Raw genomic sequence first — 6,245 nt, 5'->3', positions numbered from 1 at the left:
AAAGAAATGAGGACAATCTCAGAGACCTCCAGGACAATATGAAATGCTCCAACATTTGAATTATAGGAGTCCTAGAAGAAGAAGACAAAAAGAAAGACCATGAGAAAATCCTTGAGGAGATAATAGTTGAAAACCTCCCTAAAATGGGGAAGGAAATAATTACCCAAGTCCAAGAAACCCAGAGAGTTCCAAATAGGATAAACCCAAGGCGAAACGCCCCAAGACACATATTAATCAAATTAACAAAGATCAAACACAAAGAACAACTATTAAAAGCAGCAAGGGAAAAACAACAAATAACACACAAGGGGATTCCCATAAGGATAACAGCTGATCTCTCAATAGAAACTCTTCAGGCCAGGAGGGAATGGCAAGACATACTTAAAGTGATGAAAGAAAATAACCTACAGCCCAGATTACTATACCCAGCAAGGATCTCATTCAAATACGAAGGAGAAATCAAAAGCTTTACAGACAACCAAAAGCTGAGAGAATTCAGCACCACCAAACCAACTCTCCAAAAAATTCTAAAGGATATTCTCTAGATAGGAAACACAAAAGGGAGTATAAACCCAAACCCAAAATAATAAAGTAAATGGCAACGGGATCATACTTATCAATAATTACCTTAAATGTAAATGGATTGAATGCCCCAAGCAAAAGGCAAAGACTGGCCGAATGGATACAAAAACAAGAACCCTCTATATGCTGCTTACAAGAGACCCACCCCAAAACAAGGGACACATACAGACTGAAAGTGAAGGGTTGGAAAAAGTTATTCCATGCAAATAGAGACCAAAAGAAAGCAGGAGTGGCAATACTCATATCCGATAAAATAGACTTTAAAACAAAGGCTGTGAAAAGAGACAAAGAAGGCCACTACATAATGATCAAAGGATCAATCCAAGAAGAAGATATAACAATTATAAATATATATGCACCCAATATAGAAGCACCGCAATATGTAGGACAAATGCTAACAAGTATGAAAGGGGAAATTAACAACAACACAATAATAGTGGGAGACTTTAATACCCCCACACACCTATGGACAGATCAACTAAACAGAAAATTAACAAAGAAACGCAAACTTTAAATGATACATTAGACCAGTTAGACCTAATTGATATCTATAGGACATTTCACCCCAAAACAATGAATTTCACCTTTTTCTCAAGTGCTCATGGAACCTTCTCCAGGACAGATCACATCCTGGGCCATAAATATAACCTTGATAAATTCAAAAAAAATTGAAATCATTCCAAGCATCTTTTCTGACCATAATGCACTAAGATTAGATCTCAATTACAGGAGGAAAACTATTAAAAATTCCAACATATGGAGGCTGAACAACACGCTTCTGAATAACCAACAAATCACAGAAGAAATAAAAAAAGAAATCAAAATATGCATAGAAACTAATGAAAATGAAAACAGAACAACCCAAAACCTGTGGGACACTATAAAAGCAGTGCTAAGAGGAAAGTTCATAGCAATACAGGCATACCTCAAGAAATAAGAAAAAAGTCAAATAAATAACCTAACTCTACACCTAAAGCAACTAGAAAAGGAAGAATTGGAGAACCCCAGAGTTAACAGAAGGAAAGAAATCTTAAAAATTAGGGCAGAAATAATTGCATCTTCTCAATCCTTGTCTCTAGGCTATTTATCTGTGATTCCATTTTGATTTCAGGATTTTGGATCATTTTCACTATCAATATTCAGAATTCTTTCTCAGGTAGATTCCCTATCTCTTCCTCTTTTGTTTGGTTTGGTGGGCATTTCTCCTGTTCCTTTACCTGCTGAGTATTCCTCTGTCTCTTCATCTTGGTTATATTGCTGCATTTGGGATGGCCTTCTTATATTCTGGTAATTTGTGGAGTTCTCTTTATTGTGGAGCTTCCTCACTGTGGATGGGGTTATTTCAGTGGCTTGTCAAGGTTTCCTGGTTAGGGAGGCTTGTGTTGGAGGTCTGGTGTGTGGAGCTGGGTTTCTTCTCTCTGGAGTGCAGTGGAGTGACCAGTAATGGGTTATGAGACGTCTAAAGTTTTGGAGTAACTTTGAGTTGCCTGTATATTGAAGCTCAGGTGTGTGTTCCTGTGTTGCTGGAGAATTTGCATGGTATGTCTTGCTCTGGAACTTGTTGGCCCTTGGGTGGAGCTTTGTTTCAGTGTAGGTATGGAGGCGTTTGATGAGCTCCTATTGCTTAATGTTCCCTGAATTCAGGAGTTCTCTGATGTTCTCAAGCTTTGGACTTAAGCCTCCTGCTTCTGGTTTTTGGTTTTATTTTTACAGTGGTCTCTAGACTTCTCCATCTATACAGCACTGATGATAAAACATCTAGGTTAAAGATGAAAAGTTTCTCCACATTGAGGGACACCCAGAGAGGTTCACTGGGTTACATGGAGAAGAGAAGAGGGAGGGGCTAGACAGAGGTGGCCAGGAGGGTAAGAGAGAGGAATGAAAAGGAGAGAGACAAATCCAGCCAGTAATCAGTTCCTTAGGTATTCTCCACCGTCTAGAACACACAGAGAATCACAGAGATGGATATAGAAGAGATGGGGGGTGGGGGGGGCGGGGAAGAGACAGAGGCCACCTGGTGGAGAAGAAGGGGAGTCCAAAGGAGGAGAGAGTGGTCAATCCAGTAATCTCCCCGTCAGGTAAAATTGGGTTTTGAAATGTACACAATTGACAACAAAAACCAAAAAGCAAAGATTAAAAATCTAGAATAGAGGTTGGATTTTCAAAAATACAATATTAAAGAGAAGAAGCAGAAGGAAGAAAGAAAAAAAAAAGAAAGAAAGAAAAACAAAACAAAACAAAAAACACAAGAATTATTAAAAAAATAAACACCAACAACAACCACACAAAGACTATATAAGGTGGTGTTTGTAAAAAAATAGTAGATTTTTTTTTTTTTTTTGAAAAGTAATAGTTCTAGAAATAAAAATTAGAGGAGAAATAGAAGACTTAACAATTTTAAAAAAAGTTAGAAAAAAAATAAGGAGTGATTGTAAAAATAGTAAAGATATATCTGGCCCTTCTCTGATATGCCTCTGCTTTTTAATATACGGTCTAGGTTGGTCATAACTTTCCTTCCAAGGAGTAAGCGTCTTTTAATTTCATGGCTGCAGTCACAGTCTGCAGTGATTTTGGAGCCCAAGAAAATAAAGTCAGCCACTGTTTCCACTGTTTCCACATCTATTCACCATGAAGTGATGGGACCAGATGCCATGATCTTCGTTTCCTGAATGTTGAGTTTTAAGCCAACTTTTTCACTCTCATCTTTCACTTTCATCAAGAGGCTGTTTAGTTCTTCTTCACTTTATGCCATAAGGGTGGTGTCATCTGCATATCTGAGGTTACTGATATTTCTCTCAGCAATCTTGATTCCAGTTTGTGCTTCCTCCAGCCCAGCGTTTCTCATGATGTACTCTGCATATAGTTTAATAAGCAGGGTGACAATATACAGTCTTGAGGTACTCCTTTTCCTATTTGAAACCAGTCTGTTGTTCCATGTCCAGTTCTAACTTCTGCTTCCAGATCTGCATACAGGTTTCTCACGAGGTAGGTCAGGTGGTCTAGTATTCTCATCTCTTTCAGAATGTTCCACAGTTTATTGTGATCCACACAGTCAAAGGCTTTGGGATAGTTAATGAAACGGAAATAGATGTTTTTCTGGAACTCTCTTCCTTTTTCAGTGATCTGGTGGATGTTGACAATTTGATCTGGTTCGTCTGCCTTTTCTAAAACCAGCTTGAACATCTGGAAGTTCATGGTTCACTGTATTGTTCACGGTATTGCTGAAGCATTGCTTTAAAATTTTTGAGCATTACTTTGCTAGCATGGGAGATTAGAGCAATTGTGTGGGAGGTCGAGCATTCTTTGCCATTGCCTTTCTTTGGGATTGGAATGAATACTGACATTTTCCAGTCCTGTGTCCCCTGCTGAGTTTTCCAAATTTGCTGAGATGATGAGTGCAGCACTTTCACAGCATCATCTTTTAGGATTTGAAATTACTCAACTGGAATTCCATCACCTCCACTAGCTTTGTTCATAGTGGTGCTTCCTAAGTCCCACTTGACTTCACATTCCAGAATGTCTGGCTCTAGGTGAGTGATCACACCATCGTGATTATCTGGGTCATGAAGATCTTTTTTGTATAGTTCTTTTGTGTATTCTTGCCACCTCTTAATCTCTTCTGCTTCTGTTAGGTCCATACAGTTTCTGACCTTTATTGAGCCCATCTTTGCATGAAATGTTCCTTTGGTATCTAAAATATTCTTGAAGAGATCTCTATTCTTTCCCATTCTATTCTTTTCCTCTATTTCTTTGCATTGATCGCTGAGGAAGGCTTTCTTATCTCTCCTTGCTATTCTTTGGAACACTGCATTCAGATGCTTATATCTTTCCTTTTCTCCTTTACCTTTCACTTCTCTTCTTTTCACAGCTATTTTTAAGGCCTCCTCAGACAGCCATTTTGCCTTTCTGCATTTCTTTTTCTTGGGGGTGGTCTGGATCCCTGTCTCCTGTACAATGTTATGAACCTTTGTCCATAGATCATCAGGCACTCTGTCTATCAGATCTAGTCCCTGAAATCTATTTCTCACTTCCACTGTATAATCATAAGGAATTCGATTTAGGTCATAGCTGAATGGTTTAGTGGTTTTCCCTACTTTCTTCAATTTCAGTCTAAATTTGGCAATCAGGAGTTCATGATCTGAGCCACAATCAGCTCCCAGTCTTGTTTGTGCTGACTGTATAGAGCTTCTCCATCTTTGCCTGCAAGGAATGTAATCAATATGATTTCAGTGTTAGCCATCTCGTGATGTTCATGTGTAGGGTCTTCTCTTGTGTTGTTGGAAGAGGGTGTTCGCTATGACCAGTGTGTTCTCTTGGCAAAACTCTATTAGCCTTTGTCCTGCTTCATTTTGCATTCCAAGGCCAAATTTTCCTGTTACACAAGGTGTTTCTTGACTTCCTACTTTTGCTTCCAGACCCTATAATGAAAAGGACAACTTTTGGGGTGTTATTTCTAAAATAATGCTTCTTCAGCATCACTGGTTGGGGCATAGACTTGGATTACTGTGATATTGAATGGTTTTCCTTGGAGATTAATAGAGATCATCTGTCATTTTTGAGATTGCATTCAAGTACTGCATTTCAGACTCTTTTGTTGACTATGATGGCTACTCCATTTCTTCTAAGGGATTCCTGACCACAGTAGTAGATAGAATGGTCATCTGAGTTAATTTCACCCATTTCAGTCCATTTTAGTTCACTGATTTCTAGAATGTCAACATTCACCCTTGCCATCTCCTGTTTGACCACTTTCAATTTGCCTTGATTCATGGACCTAACATTCCAGGTTCCCATGCAGTATTCCTCTTTACAACATTGGATTTTGCTTCTATTACCAGTCACATCCACAACTGGGTGTTGTTTTTGCTTTGGCTCCACCCCTTCAGCATATTGGGCACTTACCAACACGGGGATTTCATCTTTCACTGTCCTATCTTTTTGCCTTTTCATACTGCTCATGGGGTTCCCAAGGCAAGAATACTGAAGTGGTTTGCCATTCCCTTCTCCAGTGGACCACATTCTGTCAGATCAGACCTCTCCACCATGACCTGTCCATCTTGGGTGGCCATTCATGACATGGCTAATTTGGTATTTGGTAAACACAGGTCATGAATGAGAAATAAACATTTCTTGCTTTAAGTACCTGAGATTTTAGAGTGGGTCGTTAATACACTATGAACAAGTAGATCTTGACTACAGACTATCTGCTTTGCAGTGCTAACCTTCAAGACTGCACCTTGGTTTTAGACACTTTGATGGAGGTATAAGTCATCTAGGCCAGTACTGGTCCATGGCCTGTTAATAACAGGGCCACACACATCAGGAGGTGAGTGGTGGAAAGGTAAGGGAAACTTCATCTGTATTTACAGCCACTCTCCATCACTTGAATTACTGCCTGAGCTCCACCTCCTGTTAGATCATTGGTAGCACTGGATTCTTATAGGATCCAGAACTGAGTACTGTAAGCTGAGTATGGGAGGGGCCTAGGTTGCATGCCCCTTATAAGAATTTGCTGCCTGATGATCTGAGGTGGAGCTGAGGCAGTGATCTGGGGATTTACTGCAAGTACAGATTATCTTTAACAGAAAGGTTTGCCTGCACAGAGACCATAATAAATTACTTGCTTGCAGACTAATATCAAAATCCCATCAGTGAGTGGCAAA

This window comes from Oryx dammah, unplaced genomic scaffold (assembly GCF_014754425.2).
Source record: "Oryx dammah isolate SB20612 unplaced genomic scaffold, SCBI_Odam_1.1 HiC_scaffold_11, whole genome shotgun sequence".
Lineage (NCBI taxonomy): Eukaryota > Metazoa > Chordata > Mammalia > Artiodactyla > Bovidae > Oryx > Oryx dammah.
Note: the sequence above shows the minus strand (reverse complement) of the source record.